The sequence below is a fragment of the Giraffa tippelskirchi genome, chromosome 1, assembly GCF_054371585.1.
Source record: "Giraffa tippelskirchi isolate mGirTip1 chromosome 1, T2T-mGirTip1v1.2.pri, whole genome shotgun sequence".
NCBI lineage: Eukaryota > Metazoa > Chordata > Mammalia > Artiodactyla > Giraffidae > Giraffa > Giraffa tippelskirchi.
Window position 1 is genome coordinate 11,560,478 of NC_137275.1, and position 19,816 is coordinate 11,580,293.

The following is a 19,816-nucleotide window of genomic DNA, read 5'->3' on the forward strand; positions in this document are numbered from 1 at the left end:
TGCGAAGAGCTGAGTCATTTGAAAAGACCCTGATGCTGGGAAAGATTGAAGGCAGGAGGAGAAGGGGATGACAGAGGATGAGATGGTTGGATAGCATCACCGAGTCAATGGATGTGAGTTCGAGTAAGCTCCAGGATATGGTGATGGACAGGGACGCCTGGCATGCTTCAGTCTATGTGGTCACAAAGAGTCGGACACGACTAAGTGACTGAACACCACCACCACTCAGAGGGGGTGGGGGAGGGTGAGCACAGTTCTTGAGGCACTAGCCTACTGTGCTTATTCTCCTGCATAACTCTGTCCCTGTATTTCTGTTTGGCATTGGTGCAGAGAGCCAAGATTTTGGCAACAAGCAGGGAATGTAGTGTCGCTGAGCCACAGCTAGGGTAGCAGGAACGTATTTGTCACACAGTTGACCCCCTTGGGCCTTTGATGGTACTCCTTTCCTAACCGTGATGAACAGACAGAGCAAAAAGCGACCTGAGGCTGAGAGGACATGATGACCGGGGGCTCAGACCTTCCAGCGATGAGAGTCTAAGCCACCAGGTAAGTCAACCAGATCAAGCTTGCTGAGGATGATGGGAATCAATGGGATGGTAGAGAAGGTAAATGGTGGAGCCACCACTGGAAGACAGTGATCACTGGTGACAACATTGCCACCCACAAGAGCAACTGAGGCCTTAGTTTATCCTTCTAGCTCTGCCTTTCCCACGTTTGTCCTCACTCAGAAAGGGGGGGGGGAGTTCTTCTGATTATCAGAGGAATTATTTGTTAAGTGTATACAAAGTGTCTTGGATTGGGCCTGAAGAATGGACTGTGTTAGACAAAGATAACCAGCGGACCCCTTTTCAAGAAAAAGCTTGTCCTAGCTTCTGGGAGTATTTCAGCTAACGGGGACAGCTTCTGTAGCAGTTGCTTTCTCACCCTAGATCATGCCCTTCTAGAAAGAACTGATACCCAATAACTGATCAAGGTAGGCATAAAGAGCCCCTATTTGGGGGGTTGTGATGTGCTGACTGATGGCCCATTTCAACTCCAGAGCTTCGTTACAGGGTCAGCTGTAACTGTAGGACAACTTGACCTTGCAGCTCAAGTTCTCACTCTACTCAGTCCTGTCCCTTATCCAAAGGGTGGATCTCAAGGACGCTCCCCAACGAATACCCTGTGTACTACCCTGTTATCTTGTTTCCTAGAACCTCAACGAGGGGCCAAGAGCCATATTGTAACCCTTGAAGATCTGATAAACAGTCGTTCCAGACACAAAAGACCTACCATGTCACTCCTAGACTCCTTTACCTTTGCCAAGATATTCAGTTTCTTTCCCCATGTTGTAAAAATGTAGAAATAATGTGCCATGAGATGTCAATATAGTTAGAATAACAACACTTGGATAAACCCAAAGCTATCCCAGAAAGACATCCGTTGGCCTTAATTTACCCAGAACTTGAAGTGTCTTTGGCTTTGCCTTCACTTTAGTGGACACTAGTCTAGAATGTGTCTAGAATATTCACACAGAATATTGGACATTTCACTAGTTTTGCACAGACATTCCATATTTAATTTCTGATCCCCTTTTCCCTTCAGTTACCTAGAGCATGTTACCCGGTTTTTCCTTTAAGAAACAATGCACACAGCATCATCTGCCCCTTAACATAGAAATGAAATCACCTTATATTAGGATATTTGTGGGCAGTGAAAATCTGCTCATCATCCATCCCCATTGAGTACATTTAAGCCAGACCCATCCCAAAGATGAGGTACATTTCTGGTGCCAGGCATGACCTGTCCTGCCTACTGGGCAAACCTCTCCTTGGCCCCAGTTACAGTGAGTCTACCAGTTGTACCTAGACTGCTGTGATCATCTCAACAGCAGGGCTTTATCTGCTCAGGACTGGAGTTGTGACACCTCCCAAAGTTCTGGAGCTCCTTGGATCAGACACTAGCACTGGCCCTTAGTAGAGCCTAAAACTCCCAGTTTTTCCCGGGCAAACATGGTTCAAACCTCTTGGAGGTGCTGGAGGAGGCATTCAGAAGGTAGCATAGCCTGGTGGTGGAGGACAGTCCTGCTGATAAAAGGCTTGATATCCTGGAGAAGACGATGTGAGATGTCTCCAGTGTGACTCTACATAGGCCCATGATCCACACTGGGGTATCCCCTAAGGGACACAGGCAGAAACTTCCTGATTCTAATTTCTGCTCTGCCACCACCAGCAGCCCAGTTTTGTTAACTGAGAAAGGGAGGTTAAATTTACACAGGGATAGAGTTAACCTGTTCCTGGCCTGTGGGAGCTCTCTGTATCTTCCAGAGGTACCTGACGTCATGACAGTGGCCTTGCCTGAGTTAAGAATCAATGCAGCTAGTGATTTTTTTGTTTCAAGTTTGAAACACTCCATGGGAACCCACTGGCTTTCCTACACTTTCCATAGTATGTCTAGACCCACAGCTAGACATATCCTAGTCCAGATGTTTAAAGAAAAAACCTTGGAAGCATCAAGGGCAAAGCAGCCCATCACAAGCTAAAGGAGCCTCAATAAGGTTGACAGCTGATTCCTCAGAGAGACCAGGAGGTATTACAACCACATATTGAAAATGAAGTGAAGACTTAAGATTTACCTAATCAATACAGCCTTCAAAAACAAAACACTTCTAGATAAACAAAAACTGAGATAAATGGAGACAACAATCCCCTCACAGACCACTTTCCCATCTTTGACCAGACTAGATATAGTACAGGACAAGAGACCCAGCATGGGAAAAACTGGCCCTGAAATCGATGCTCCTATCGATTCATCTCTAGTTTATTCCTTTAAAGAAAAATGTCAGAAAAGCTGAGAGGAATAAACATGAGCTCAGGCAGGCTGGACTGACTCTGCTGACCACTCCTGTAGGAGAAGAGGCATGTTAATCTCCTCTCTAGGGAACAGCAGGTGCTGCTGGCAGGCGAGGTGAGACAGAAACAGGGTTTCACTTGCATGCCCTGCCCTTGTGATCCTTTAGGTAAGAGGGAGCCACTTAAGCACACCCACTCTTGCTGTGGGCTGTCAGGCATCTGAGCCAATATACAAGACGACACTGGATTTCAGTTCACTCCAAAAAGAATGATGCAATTGAAGTGAAAGAGGCAATGTCTTCCTGCCCAGGCAAATTGCAAAAATCCAGCACTGCAGTGAGCTGGACTGAAGGTCTTTTCTAGAAAAGACTCGTAACTAACGTCCTTTTGGAGGATGTGGTGTTGGACCATCGAGTTCCTCCTGGCTCAATGTCTGACTGCTTCTTTACGTCTCATTGGATGCTCATCTCCACAGAACAGTTTGAAGAAATACCAGGGGCAAAGCCAACGAAGCACCTCCCTACTAGGAGATCCTCAGTGGAAATTGATCATTCAACCCACTTGGGTCTCAAAAGAGCGCACATGTACAGGGCTGTTCCCCCCAACCCCTAGACCTGTGAGGATAAGAACGACCAGCTCCCGCTGTAGACCCCAGAGATATGGCCTTGCTTGCTCCCTGGCTCAGCAGCTGTCTATGAGAGAAGCTTGTCACTCAGCACTGCCACCTGGCATTGTGGTTTGTCCTCAAGAAGAGGTTTCATGTTCCACAGTAAATAGTGCAGTGCAGCCCACGGTGTTAACATCACACAACACGTGTGAACTTTGTTTTGTCCAAAGGTAAAAGCTAAGTGAAACACCGTCCAAAGTAGAACAAAGACCACCCTGGGACGCAATAACTAGGCCACCTCCCAAGGGCCAGCCAGAAGACTGAGAAAGGTGGGGTTGACCAAATCTGGCTTCAAGAGAAAACCCTCCTCCTGGGAAATGTCAGTTCTCCCTGAAAGATTCCTGTATGGATCATGGGTCACCCCTATGAAAAGCAACCCTTCCCCTCGAGGTTAGGGTTTTCCCTTTCTTCTTTTTCCCTCTACTTCTTCCTTCTTAAATATTGTGGTAGAGATAGCCTATATTAACTTCAGATGTACAGCTCACTATACATGCAGGATTTTTTTTCTCGTATAGAGAACTTCAAGGTTTCTCCTGTTAGCAACTCTCAAGCATGCTATACATCACTGATAGAATTACCATGCTGTACACCATATTCTTCTTGCATAACTGGAAGTTTATACTTTGGGATTTTCTTCAGCCATTTTGCCGCCCCTTTGCTCCCTAACTCTAGCAAAACACCCATCTGTTGCCTGTATCTGAGTTTTTAAGTTGTAGATTCCACATGAGTGACATCATACTGTGTTTGCCTTTGACTTCAGAGCATAATGCTCTCAAGTTCCGTTTACTTGGCTGCAAACGGCAAGATTCCATTTCTCATGCCTTCAATAGTTTTCCTGTGTGTGAATGTGCAAGCATGTGTTTATTATATCTTTATTCATTCATCTGCCAATGAACACTTTGGACGCTTTCTTATCTTGGCTATTGTAATAACACTACAATGAATACAAATATCAACCAGGCTGGACAACATTTCATATCATCAAATCCCATGAAACAGGATGTTGTTGGAACCTTCCTTGGTACAGAAGTCCCTTCCTATCTCCTGTTGGTTGATAAAAGGCTGTAGTCTCCTAGGCCTTTCCAGTGTTCCAGAAAGCAGACTCAAGCAGTTATAATTAGAGACATGAGAACCAGGGGTAAAAAAAAAAAAAAAGGCAGGCAGCTTATCCTTTAAGGATAAATATTCACTTTCTGTGTCAGTCATAACTTTTTGCAAAACAAATTAATTATCTTGTAGGACCCAACACTTTTCCCTTGAATACTCAGTTTCACCTGAATCTGTATCTCCCAAATTGCAATTCCTAGACCCAAATAAAGCTTTCTTCTATGTAGCCTTGACATTGATTATTCTTAGACACAGTGTGGTGTCAGAAGAAGCCAGAGTGGCTTACCCCTATCCCCAGCACTGCTGCAGATACAAGTAGGGTGTCCAAGAGGGCCCTTTATCATCACCTCCTTACAAGACGGTATTAGTTGAATTGCATTATAGTAGTAGTAGCGTAGGTTCTCGGGAGTAAGTCCACCCAACATGGGTAAGCCTCCCACATTGGTCATGGTTCTAAGCCTTTACTTGGGTGTCTGCTCTTGCTGGCTTTATCTGGAAAGGGAAACCTTCACCTTGGTGGTGAGTTTGGAGAGCTTGGTTTCCACAGAAACTCCTGATGGGCAGCTGCTGTCCAGAACTATGGCTCATTTTATGTTTAAAACTTACAGGCCCTCCTCTTAATTTGTTGCTTTGGACTAAAATCACCCATGACAACATGAAACTCTGTTGGCCCACTTGCAGCTCATTTGTGATTCCTGTGTTTATTTGCATGCTTGATTGGAGAAAAGGTATAGAACAAGATAAGAATGCAAAGCTATTTCAATTGGTATTTTGAGGTCTCCAAGCATCATAGTACTTCCCTCAGAGAAACTCAGTTGTCTTAAAGGATTTCCAAATTGGAAAAATCTTCTAGGGCTTCTGAGACCGCTCCCTCTCTGTTTCCCCTGCTCCTTCCTTGTTCCTCTCAACATCCACAAGGCTCTCCTTGTTGCCCACCCCTCTGAACCTACTAGAGCACTCACCCCCCACAGAAGGCTAACCATACTGCCTTCCTGTAATGACAGCCCCTTATATGTCCAGGTTCAGCACAGACAGGTTGTAGTCTCTTGGACTAAGGCAGAATTACATGCACAGCTAAGGACGTTCCCAACGTGAAAGGATTCCACTGAGTTTGCCAGATAATTTGACCTCTTCACTAAAGTATCGGCTTGGCTACTCAGATTTCTATTATTAGACAGAACCTCACACACACAAGCAGATGCATTAAAGGAGGGATGCAAGATGCTGATTGGAGAGATCCTACTGATGATTTTTCTAGAATAGGCACAAAGGGATAAGCAGATGCTAATGATCTCCCCAAATTCTCAGTCTTAATCATTGATAGACATGGTCAACAATGCATTGACAGCCTGATGAAAATGTCTGATTAGAGCCATTCTTAGAAATGCTTTTTCCAGGAATTGTGTAGGAAACCTGACAGAAAAGACTGCCAGGATATCTAACTTAGAGGCAGAATTACAAGATGAATTCCTATCTAGGCTTTCACTCAGCATTCCTCCAAATTACCACACTAAGTAATGTCAGAGCTGGGGTTCAATGAGGACACACCTGGGACAAGTCCTCCAGGCAACCTGGGTTGCAGCTCCGCCCGAGATCAGCCTCCCATTGGGAGAGAATGCAGACGCAAATCAATGGGTTCCTGACTTCAGTCCTTCACCACAAAGGGAAGAAAACTAAACACCCTGAGTCCGAGAGCCAGAGGTATGGGAGTTGACTGATGATCCAGGCCCATGATAAATATTGTGCATGTAATCAACATCCACTAGGTCTTGCTTGAGCTCTATGGGTACAAAAGACTCTTCCTGGGAAGGCAGAAGATGGAAAAAAACCTCACCCAGATGCTCAAGTAGTCTGCCATGAGAAAAGAACTTTGAGACTTAACAGGACTGCAGGCACATGAGGATAAAAGGATCTAGGCTTGTCCAGCAGGGGCTCAGATGGTGAGGGTCACAACCTGCTGCCCCCACCCACCCACGTACACAATTCTGTGGGCAAAAGTCCAAGCAAAGTATCTTTGGAAGCATTACTTTTAGAGGATCCAGACAGTGTCTAATCCAACCACTCCTGTCAGGGGACGTTCAACTTTAAGGGACCCAGTGTTTTCTTCCTTTGTGTGCCATTCCTCAAGGACTCTCTGCTCCTTATCAGTTCCTGGAGAACAGGAATGAGCAGAGCTGCATGCAGTTCTCAGGACTGAGATCATGGAAAAGGGCGCCTGCTTGGACTCCCTTCAGCGACCTTGTACTTAAAGGACTATCCATTTTGTTGCAACTGGTGAAATTTCATTCTTTTTAATGGCCGAGTAATCATTTTATTGAAGATATATAAACATGCATTTCTGCAAATAAAGTACCCTTGTTTCACTCGAGACGTGGGTCCCCTGTGTCCCTCTTCTCGTCGACTCCAGTCCCCAGGTCCCGGGCTACGAAGACCGTGACACACTCCTGTATTAGGTTCTGCCAAGGAATGCAAGCACGAGGAAGGGTTTAAGGACATGTTGCTCTTAACACCGATTCAACCAGGAGTGTTTTCAGTGGGGAGGGAGCACACTCAGAGGCAGTCTCACTGTAGGGTGTGGGAGCCCCAAGAGGTGAAGGAAGGTCAGCAGAAATAATTCCTCTTCCTATAAAAAAAAAGTATAAAATGAAAAAAAAAGTATAAAATGCTCAAAATCAAATGAAAAATGGACTGTTCTAGAACTCAGAAAAGTATATTCTTCAAACACTAAATGGAAACAATAAATCTTTCAGATTTTATTTCTCCCTAAGTACCAAAAAAGTTTGGTATAAGCCACTAGAAATAACGTGACATCCAAGTCACGCCGCTGTAGAAACCTAACACTTGAGCAGCCCTTTCATCCCATGAAGGGCTGAGTTGTACATTTCTTCCTAATATGAATTTTATGATCTCATGGTCAAGGCAGATCTAATCATAGATCTTTAAACAATGTATATGCATCTTACAGCAGATTTTAAACAAACGAGATGAGTAAAACGATCCTTAGAATCCAATGAAAATGTTAAATTATCAGAGTTGTCAAACACTTGTCAGGTGCAACTGGGAAGTAGAAGTAGAAGGAATATCTTTGGAGGAGAGGAAAAGCCAGCATCACAAGAGGTTGGGACTTGAGCTATGGAATCATCATAGACTTACTGCACAGGTACCAAGCCCATCCCCCTTTCTCTAAAAGGAGAACCTAGGAGATTTGACTTTTTTCTGGAGTCAGGGGGTGGCAGAGGCTAGGCATGTTCCATGCTGCATTCTCTGTGCCAGTTTGTTTTTTGGCACAACCTGGGGGACAGCAATATGCCTGGCAAGCTCCTAATTCAACTCATTTTTCAGTCCATGGATTTTCACCAAAGTCTCAGAAGGTTGCTCAGCCTTGGGCGTACAGCACATTTCCCATTTCAGCCAACCCTGACAGGAGTTCCATTGATAGGAGCTGACAGGGGATTGTTGTTTTGGTTCATCTCAGTTTTTATTTATCTAGAAATATTTTGTTTTTGAAGAATGTATTGGTTAGTTAAGTAATTCTTAAAAGTCTTCACTTTCAATATGTGGTTGTAATGCCTTCCAGTCTCTGGTGTCTGAGATATCAGCCGTCAATCTTATTGATGCTCCTTTACACGTGATGGGCTGCTTTGCCTTTGATGCTTCCAAGGTTTTGTCTTTAAACATCCAGCCCACTTTCCCATCTTTGACCAGACTAGATGTGGTACAGAACAGGATACCCAGCAAGGGAAAACTTGGCCCTTGAATTGACACTCCCATTGATTCATCTCTAGTTTATTCCTTCACAGAAAAATGTCAGAAAAGCTGAGAGGAATAAACATGAGCTCAAGCAGGCTGGACTGGCTCTGCTGACCACTCTTGTGGGAGAGGAGGCCCATTATTCTCAAGAGAACAAGCAGGTGTTGGTGGCAGGGGAGGTGGGACAGAAACAGGGTTCCACCTGCACGCCCTGCCCTTGTGATCCTTTAGGTAAGTCTTCAATGAGACAGTCTGAGATCGAGTGTGGCTCAGTTTGCTGCTCTGTGAATGAACGAATGAATGAATGAAACTTGGAGAAATTCAGAATGCAAGTGAGGAGTCAGTTTCAACCTCAAACATCTCATCCCTTGTTGAAGAGCAACCTTAACCCCTTGTGATGAAAACTCTGCAGACTGAATTGATCTGCCCCCCTCTGGGGGAATAGAGCACCCCAGAAGCACAGTGATCATGGGACCAAGAATGTCCACTACTTACATTCTCAGTGGGAGCACTTCTGGTTCATATGGGCCTCAGTGAACTTAATTAAGCCCAGCAACATAATACTATGGTGACAGGAACAGTTTCAGAACTACCTGCTCCATGAGTCTTGGATTGGTCCCCTGCCTTCTCAGAGATGGTGATGTCGCCGACCTGAGGCACTATCCCCAGCCTGTCTGGAACAACCCTATATCTGCCGAAAGCATCCATTTTAAAAATTACAGAGGAGACCTAATGACAAAACGTTCTGCATTCAGTCCTTTGCTTCCTGGGTGTGAATGTTTGATGCTGCCCTGTGAGATATCACTGCCTCCTCAGAGCGGAGCCAAGTGTTTCAGAACCCTAAGACAGGGCCCTGAGGCAACGGTCAATACTCCCCATGTATCACGTTTCAGTGATAATTGTCTGGGGTAGGTTGGAGAGCCAACCTCTCCCAGAAAGGCTGTATGGTAAGAAACATCCCCTTGACCACACCAAGACGTCTAGGATGAGAAAGAACCCGTAGAGGAATAAGGGTATCAGGTAGACAAGAACCACCATCAATTAGGTTCAATCCAGTAGGGTCTCATGACAAGCATCACACCCCGTACACTCAAGATCTGTGATCAGAAGTCAAAGAAAAATAGTTTTGCAAGGATTTTCTCCAATAATACCAGCAGAGTGGAATAAGCATCTCCAGAAAGGCAGAGTAAGAATCTCCAAAGACCTTTCCTACATGAAAGCATTGAGCACAGTGACAAAGTTGTCAGAGTTCATTTTGCTGGAAGCTAACCAGAGGCTTGCAACAATCCAAAGAGTGTTTACTGCAGGAAAAAAAAAAAATTATATATATATAGCTAATCATTACTAAGAACAGTGAGCCTCTTGGCACTCTAAATTGCTTTATTCCAATCTTCTCCCCAGTTTCCAGAGTAGATTTTAAAATCAGCCTCACAACCATACTAGCTGCAGAAAAATGTCAGCTTCTCAGCCATTGTAGAGGCAAACTGAGTTTGGATCTTCATAAAAATCCCTTGCCCCTGAAGTCAGGACAATTTGAGCCATTGAGCACTCCCCAGTAAAAGTCTTATTTTGGAATTGGCATTAGTTGAGCTTATTTAGAGCTGGATCACTGAAAACAGCACTATTCCCCAAGTGCTTATAAAAAATTGTCTGATCCATCTGGTAATGCTATCTCTATATTAATACACAAGAGGCTGATAGAAGAAAGGAGCTGTTCACAGCGATCTTTGCAAAAAGGTCCAGCATATTTCTGGGACTTTAGAAGGCCTCACACAGGCGCACGGCTGTGCCCACACTAAAAAAAAGATCCAAGGAAACCCTCCTCATTTTACTCCTTGCTGACCTGAAAGCTCTCACAGTGGGGAGTAAAAACTAAGAACTGAGTTACAACTGCCAGAGAATTCAAGGTATGCCCCACATACACAGCCCCTCACCCACAACTGGATGACTTGTTGATCCAAAGCATCTAAGGAGATAGCAGTCTCATGGTTAGGTGATTAAGATAACAGTTCAATGGCTGGACGTACAGAATTAAGACCTTGCATCATTAGTCAGAAAAGCTGAGAAAACTCCCAGGAAAACCAATCCTGGTGGTAAGGGAATATGATCTCCAGAGAAGCCCATCATCTCCAGACCTGCCCATCATTTGAAACATCTAAGTGAACAAACCTGAGGCATACAAATAAACATTTCCACACACAAGGGGAAGTTCGGTCAGTAGACACTGTCCCGAGGAAATCCAGATTTGTACTTATTTTTAAAAAATCTTAAATGAGCTATTTTAAATACCTTCTAAGAGGTAAAAGAAATCACGTGAAAATAACAAGTATGAGAACATCTCCTCAAGTAGACAACATCAATAGAAATCATTTTTTAAGAGCCATATACAAATTCTGGAGTTGAAAAGTACAATAACAAATTCACTTGAGGGACTCACTGGCAGGTCTAAGCTGGTGAAAGAATGACAGGCTGAATGAGGCTATAGTCTGGGAAAGAAATTAACACAGCTTCAGGCACCTATTAAACATACCATTCGTAGCTTATATATATAAGGGTAATCCAAGGAGGAGAAGACTATTTGAAGAAATGGCTCTAAACTTCCCAAGTTGACCAAACATGACATAGCTGAGAAGTTCACAATTGAACCAAGAAGTTTAATCAAGCCCCAAATTGAATTCACAGTACAACTGTTTAAAGACAGAGCCTTGAAAACAGCAAGAGAGGAGCAGTGTTTCAATTACAAGGTAGCTTCCATAAGACTAATGCCCTATATCTCAGACTACAGATACAAGGGGGCATTAGACCCACAGATCCAAAATGCTAAGACTTCCAAGCAAGAATTCTTTATGCAATGAAACTATCCTTCATAAATGCATTAACACATTTCCAGATAAATAAAAACATAACTGAGGTGGCAATCCCTTGTCCCATGTTCCCATCCTTGGCTGGACCAGTCGAGGCACAGGACAGGACAGAATTCAAGACCCCACATTTTCCCTACGATGGCTTCTTTTCACACTCCCAGCATGGGATAACTTGGCCCTTGAATTGAAGGCTGTTCCATCTCTAAGTTTATTCCTTCAGAGCAAGGAATGCCAGAGAAACTGAGAGGAATAAGCATGAGCTCAAGCAGGCTGGATGAGCTCTGCTGACCACTCCTGCAGAAGAGGAGGCATGCTATTTTCCTCTCAATGGAGGAACAAGCGGTGGTCAGGAAGGTAGGGTCCCGTCAGTAAGATGGAACCACTTAAACACATTGGCACTTGCTTGAAGTTGTCAAGCTTCTGCACCTGGGTTAATATTCAAGCCAGGATGGGATTTCAGTTCGCTCTTAAGTAGACTACGTCACCTGATCCTTATGCAACTGAAGGGGGAAAAGATGGGATATTTTTCTGTCCAGACTTTTGGCAAAGTGGCATTGCAGTGAACAAGATGGAGGGTCATTTCTTGAAAAGACTCATAGCTAAACAGTCCTTTCGGAAGCAGCGCCTCTCTTGCGGTGTGGGACCACCATTTCCTGCTGGCTCAATGTCTGACTGCTTCCTGGATCTGGACTGCTCACCACCACAGAGCAGGCTGAAGAAATGACAGGAAATAAATAACAGAGCCAGCACAACCAAGCAACTGTTTGGAAATCAGTGGAAACTGGCCATTCAACATACTGGGGTCTCGGAGGAGCGCACGGGGTTGCTCCCTTCAACCCCCAGACATGAGGACAAGAACGAACAGCTCCTGTTGTAGACCCCTGAGGTTGGGCAGTGTTTGCTCTCTGGCACGGAAGCTGTCTGTGAGAGAAGCCTGTCACTCAGCACCACCACATGGAGTTGTGGTTCCTCCTCAAGGACTAGTTTCTCCAGGAAGGGCTGGTTTCACATTCCAGAGTAAGTACTACAGTGTGCCCATTGTATTGACACCATGCAACTTCTGGTTGTGAACTTGCTTTTACCTCTGGGCAAGACAAGACAGTGATAGGCATTCCAAAGTAGAGCAAAGACCACTCTGGGATGCAGAAACTAGGCCACCCTCCAAGGGTCACAGCCAGAAGCCTGCAAAAGGTGGAGGTAACCATATCTGACTTCAAGAGAAAACCCTCATCCTGGTAAGCAGATTCCCCTATTGTCCATAGGAGATTCGTGTACCATGGGTCACCTCATCCTTGAAAAGCAACCCCTCTATGGTCAAGGTTTCACCTTTCTCCTGTTTTTACTTCCTGTGTAGTGTGATATTACTAATGCACATGTTATACTAGTTTCAGATATACAGCATGATTTAGTACGTGTTGTGAAATGATCACTACAATCCATCTAGTCACTATACATAATTACTAAATTTTCCTTGTGATGAGGACTATGGTCTATCCTCAGCAACTTTCAAGTAGGCAATGCAGTCTTAGCACAGTTGTCAGGCTGAATGTTAACAGCCTCAAATCTTGGAACTGCATGTTGTACCCTAATTTTCTTTGGCCATTTGGTCAACCCTTACTGCTGCCCCCAACTGGCAACAAGACACCCATCTGTTCTGTTTCTTTATGCTTGAGATTCCGCACACAAGTGAGATCATATGGTATTTGTGTCTCCCAAACTGTAGTTCTTAGGCATCCTGCTAATTAAGGCACACTTGATGAACACCTCGACCTGATTAGTTAGATTTTGTGGTGTCAGAAGCAGGAGTTAAAGTGACTCACCTTTACTTCCAGCACTCCCAGACACAAATAATGTACCTATGACAGTCCCTTGTGCTCCATCATCTGCTTAGTGGCTTTGAGTCATGGGGGTTTAACTCCTCTTGGTCCAAGCCTCCCATTTTGGTCATGGTTCTAAGCCTTTATCTGGATGACCTCTGTGGTCAACTTCATCTGGAATGGGAATCCATCTTGGTGAATACTTAGCTATAGGGAGTTTGGTTTCTAAGGGCACTTCTGACGGGCAGTTGCTGTCCAGGACTCGGGCTCATCTTATGTTTAAAACTCACAGGCCTTCCTCAATTTGTCACATTGGACTAATATCACCCATGACAACTTGAAGCTGTTGGCCCACTTGCAGCTCATTTGTGATTACTGAGTGTATTTGCATGCTCAATTAGAGAAAATTATGGAACAAGACAAGAATGTAAGACATTTCAATTGCTATTTTGAAGCCTCCAAACAGAGATGCTTTCAAATTGTGGTGTTGGAGAAGACTCTTGAGAGTCCCTTGGACAGCAAGGAGATCAGACCAGTCAATCCTAAAGGAAATCAACCCTGAATATTCACTGGAAGAACTGATGCTGAAGCTTCAATCCTTTGACCACCTGATGCGAAGAGCTGACTCATTGGAAAAGACTCTGATGCTGGGAAAAATTGGGAGCGGGAGGAAAAGGGGGCAGCAGAGGATGAGATAGTTGGATGGCATCACTGGCTCAATGGACATGAATTTGGACCAAACTCTGGGAGATGGTGAAGGACAGGGAAGCCTGGCAAGCTGCAGTCCATGGGGTCACAAAGAGTCAGACCCGATTTAGTGACTGAACCACCACCACCATAACGGTGAATCCACTATTGCTTCCCTTAGTGAAACTCGGTTATCTCAATGGATTTCCAAATTGGAAAAATTCTCTAAGGCTTCTGAGAGCTCTCTCCCCCCACTCCTTCATGTTCTTCTGTCTACACAAGGCTCTCCTTCTCCCTGTTGTACATCTCTCTGTACTTCCTTTTGATACAAAGATTGACACCCACCCCCCAAGAGGGCTAGCCCTACTGCCTTCCTATAATACCAGCCCCTTTTAAAGCTTAGGCTCGGTGAGGACGGCACCAAAACAACCATATACGCCTTGGACTGAAGCAGAGTTACATACACGCAAAGGACTTTGCCAGTGTTAAGAGGATTCCACTGAATGTCCAACAGTCTGATCTCATTGAAACATACCAACCTATCTTCAATCTACATCAACTAATACATCTTTTGATGGGAGAGTTTATGTCTAAAGAAGGAATGGAAGCCATTGACTAGAAAGATCCTGATTTTTCTAGAGTGAGCAGAAGGGAACAAGCAGATGTTCAAATATTGGTTAACAGTCTCCACAATCAATTATTCTTTAAATGTGTTGAGTGGTGTATTTTTCAACAATGCATGAGCCTGACAAAAGTGCCTAGGATTAAGGCCATTTTGAAAAACTTCCAAAACTCGAGCAGTTTTATCTGTCAGGTCTTTAATGTCTGCCTATTTAACTCTACCATTATGGTAAGATTAAAAGATACCTTAAGTATCTGAGTTAAACAATGCTTAACGTAGATTCTAAGACTCCTCTGAATTTGATATTCTAGTTGAACAGCTTTCTCAGACTCGTTCCCAGAAATCTAAAGAGAAAGCTACCAGAGCCATGGATTCTCAGATCCAAGTGGCTCAATTCATAAAACTTCAAATGAAATAATCGTACACCAAACCAAAATTTCAAGCCTTACTTGGCACTTATGTAGTACTTGGTAAGGGTATATGCTGTTAATCAACCAGGACAGTAAGACAGCCTCTGCCTGCTTTAAAGAATTAGTGACATAAGACACAAAATACCTAAAGCATAAATGCCAAGTGAAATATTTAAGACATTGAATATTCAAACAGGGTGCTACTAATAGACCCTAACTGCATTTGAAGTATACTTTCTCTCCCCAAAACCAAGAAATAAAAGGACTTTTGGGATTAGCAGGATACTATAGAATTCGATTCCAGTGTTCTTTATTATGACTCAGCTTTTATACTAAGTCTTTAAGGCTGAACAAGTAGAGCCTTTAGACAGGGTTGAGAAATCTGAAACTGCATTTGAAAAGATCAAGGATAGCCTCCATGACCACCCCCCCCCCCACACACACACACACAGGACAGGTCCCAGCTATTTCACCAGGGTTAATGGGGCCAGCCATGCTAACCCACTTGGGGTTTCTAAATTCTGGTTCCAGGTCAGCCACTGAGCAGATGTCCAATATAAGTCTGCAGACTACAACACTCCACCATAATGCAAGTCCTGTGGAGGACAATTCTCCAATGACCTGGAGTGATTTGAGTGTCATTCTCTTGTGCCAAAGACTAGTAAAGGAATAAGAAAAAAAATCAGGAAAATGCTACTGCCTCCAAGTGCTTTACATGCAGAAAAGATCCTCACATGCTTAGAAATGCCTGTGACTATTCTATAGAAGAGCTTAGTCTTCATTTTCCATAATTCCTCACTAGAATGTGTATCAAATATTTCCCAAAGCTGGGCAAACCAGAAAGCTTGCAAAAAGCAGGAATAAGAAAGGTGTTAAAAACCCCAGGAAGCTTAAGCGCTTGGTTTCCTCTTTCAAGGAGAGGGACACTAGCACGGGAGTTATATCCCTATGTTTAAAGCCAAACTACTCAAGAGTTGACAGCCTCAAATGAAAGAACTGAAGCTTGATGTTTGGAGCAGTGAAACATTGTGCCAACTTCCTTGGGAATTTTTTGAGTGCCTCTCACTCTACCTTTTCTCGTAAGCTCACCAGGATGTGTTTACGCCACAACAAAACCTCAATGGAACACTTAAGAAGTTGCCAACTTTCACTTTGATCGTAGACACTTTTCCAATAATTTACCTGGTACTCACAGCCTGGTCCATCATTAGCAAACCAGAGACCAGCTATGGGTCATCCTCTCCCTCTTTTCTGGTTCTGCAAGAAGCCTGTGTAACTCCAACTCCCATGAGTGGGCTTCTTGCCCAGTTCCCACCTGCTCAGATCCGTGAGCATCCCTTACCCAACCCATGCCTGTTTAGTCTGGGCTGTTATAGGACTCTTGGTCAGTCCACACCTCAAAGCATATATTTGAGTGCAGAAATATCCCATGGCCAGTCGTCTCAAACACCACAGATTTTCTTTTCCATCTGTTTCCATCTCTTTCCTTCCATAATGGGCAAAGACCCCAGAGAGCAATATGAATCAGGTACTGAGGACTTCTAACTCACGCCATGAGACATCTGACTGATGGTCAATACCTGGAGGTTTGAGCCAAATGGCTGCAGAAACAGTGGCCAGTGTTGGAAATCACAAGTGTCTTTGTTCAATTAACTGCTTTTCTAAGACATCAACTAGGGATTGAGAATTTAAGTCTATCAATTTCTTGATTGGTCAGTAGTCACCCAAGGATGGCTATCAGCAGTGAGGTGCTTATGGTTAGAGACGGTCATTTGTGCCACCTCCAGGGATATATCTCATAGTGGCATCAACAAGAGAAGTTTCTCATTCAGCATCTGCCCGGCCAAGCTAACCGTGCCTGCATAGCCTTTCACATGAAAACACAAAGCTTAGATTCAGATACTTAAGCATGAAGAACTGACATACTCAGAACTCATGTTGACATATACAACTTGAGGTTGTGATGACTGAGCTATGAGTTGTTGGATACAACAAGAGTTGAAAAGGGATTTCCATAACTGGGAGGGGATTGAGAGAATAACCGGAAGCCTTATGAGCTAGGTTTAGGGAAATTGTTCAAGGACATAGAATCCTTGTTCTTAGGGAAATCCCACCTCTGACCAAGGCCATCCAAAGCCTCCCTATACTTTCCAGAATCAAGGAAACTTCAATTCATCTGCATTCAACCCTCCATCCATCATCCAACCAATGGAAGAGTCACCACAGGACACCTAGTCGTCTTCCTAGGAAAGACCTACACCTCAGTGATTCTCGACCAGGTGTAATTTTGCTCCCAAACTAATTTTTTTCCTTCAATTACACTGCACTAATGGTAAAGAACCCACCTGCCAATGCAGGAGACATAAGAGAAACTGGTTTGATCCCTGGGTTGGGAAGATCCCCTGGAGGAGGGCATGGCAACCCACTCCAGTATTCTTACCTGGGAAATCCCCATGGATAGAGACTGGCAGGCTACAGTCCATGGAGTCGCAGAGTTGGACACAACTGAAATGACTTAGCATGCAATGAAATGATACCAAAGACATGTTCTATTCTTTGTCTAACATATCTATTTAGAGAACCCACCACTACTGTATACAATATAAGTATATGATAAAATAGAGGTGCATAGAATAGAAGCTAAAATTTTCACTTTACACATCCAAGAATAAAGGGATTCTTTAAAAAAAAAAAAAAAAAGATACTGATTTGAAACGTAAACCTGTGTCATGCACATAGGTGCTTGGAGATGCCCACTCCATGGAGTCCCAGGTGACAGGACTTCAAGCAGAGGAATTCAACTATTAAACATCTGGACATCTGACTTGCAAGGTCATTCCAATTGGAAAAGACAACCCTGGGCCCAATCCCATTGTCCAAGCAAGTCTATTCAAGATTCTCAAAGCTCCTGTGGGGCAGTGGATTACTCAGACAAGAAAATGCCAAGCTTGCTTCAGCAACAGAACTGAAGATTAGACTGGCTCCAACAACTGGCAAATGACTGGACTGTGACCCTGAGGGTCAGTAGGTGCTTGAACCCCTTGGTGAGCTCTTCTGAGAGGTATTTCAATCCTGTGCTGGCTTCTTTTCCACTCATCAACTCTCCCAGACAGAGTAGCAGAAGGAAAGATGGCAGGGAGAGGACGGTGAAAGATGGACTTAGGTCAAGTAGGTTAGCTCCCTTAGTGGAAAACACAACCTTCCAGCTTCAATTTCAAGTTCCTCTGAGCATCAAGGCAGACCCCGCTGCAGGACCAGATTCTGTGCCTGAGAGCTTGGGTGGGCCGGCCAGCCTTAGGCAGCCCAAGGAAATGCCCTACAGGAAACCTATCCTGCAAGATCAGAAGGGTATAGAGGTGACAGAAGGGCTTTAGCATCCTAAATTTTAGAGAGGAAAGACTGCTCTTGACTGGGAACCGAGTCGACTCTATCAGTGATATTGCAATGGAGGGAGAGATTGTCAGTTGTCATGATTTGTGGAAGGAAGCTAGTGGCTTTAAGAGGCCAGGAATGCTGCTCAAAATCCTATGATGTACACAGCATGGCCTACCCACAAAGAATTATTCAGCCTAAAATGTCATCATTACTGAGCTTAAGGATAACCAGCTAGTGCCTCTGCAAGAGAGAATCTGACCCATCTGCAGCCTTTGGTGACCATTCAGGAACACAGGTAAAGCCTGCAGGATTTTGAAAATATCCATGACCTGGAGAAGCACACAAAAAATAAACAAAGCCAACCCAAATGGTTGGAACTCCTTTCCTAGAACAGAGAGATAAGGCATCTTCCACCTGTCTCTAAGTTCCCCCAAAACACCTTCTCTGCTATGTACTACTTCAACAGTGCGTGCACTGACACTGGACATAAGTCGGCTTTTCCTCATTTCCCTGTGGTGACGTTGACAGTACGGAGACCATCTGGTTTCATCTAGAAAGTTATGACTGGGAGACCAACCTACTCATGACTCTTTCTACTGAAGGTCAAGTCCGACCTGTTGGATTCAGGACCAAGACCCCAAGACAGCAAGCTCTGAAGTCCTGCTCAGATTCCTTTTCTGTGCTAAGCTTTGTGTTCATTTCCATCATTCGTCCTTCAAATTAGCAGCATGGACAAGAGCCTCACAGGTATGAATTTAAACTCTAAGCTCCTGTAGACTGGGGAAACTGTGAAATTAACACCTTCGTTTCAATGGCAGTTAGCCAACTTTTTTTTTCCTTCATGCAGGGTAACCTCAAGACAAGCACTGAGCCCTGACATTTCAACAGTGGGGCACATCTTTGCAACCTCCATGTTGACTACTGTGCTATAGATTGTGTAGGCAGGGTGCTTTCCACAACTAAAAGTACCCGAGTGATGCTTCCCCAGTCAACATGTATCAAGGTTACAAGACCATTGCTTGAGGCAGACAAACTCAGGCTAAAAAGTGCTCCCCTGCTCATAGGGTTCAAAAAGTATTGTATACCCAGATGAGCTAACCAGGTCATCATCAGATCTGTGTGTGTCTTCCTCTTCATTCAACTGTTGGCACCCCTGCTCATCCACCAGCTTGCCATCAAAGGAGGCCATGGAACTGTGCTACAGCAGACACTAGAGTCTACACTCCACGCACCTAACAAGAAATAGTCCTCAGTAGTAGCCTGACGTCCTGTCAAGTCCTTGACCCTCCACAATGGAGCAGCTCAGGGCCCTGCAGCATCTAGAATGAAAGGTAAGTGCTTACTGTCTGATGCCCTCCAGCCCTCAGTTTCTCCCTCACCATCTCATCAGACCTTCTTCTATCCCCTCTAATATCAGTTCTTATGAGCTGCTGCTGCATTTAAGAATGAAGCTGAAGGTGTGAGGTAACCAGCCCTACCGAGGGAAGCTTGTCTCATTGGTGGGAGGCAGCCAATGTAGCAATATACATAGTACACATAGACATAAGTATGTTAGATCTGATGGCATGGGGCAGGTGGCCTAATACTGTACTCAGCTATGAAATTATTCCATATTCCAAATGAGGCACAGAGAGCTGCAGTTAGGAAGACAAGGCCTGTCACTCCCCTAAAGTCCTCCACAAAGGC

At 44.3% G+C, this 19,816-nt stretch overlaps 1 long non-coding RNA gene across 1 annotated transcript; it reads left to right on the forward strand.

Moving 5' to 3' along the window:
- Positions 1-259: 259 nt before the first annotated feature.
- Positions 260-6,973, forward strand: LOC145505647 (uncharacterized). Its single transcript, XR_014053191.1, has 2 exons — positions 260-546; positions 2,307-6,973. It is a non-coding gene; the product is annotated as an uncharacterized LOC145505647 (long non-coding RNA).
- The last annotated feature ends 12,843 nt before the right edge of the window (positions 6,974-19,816 follow it).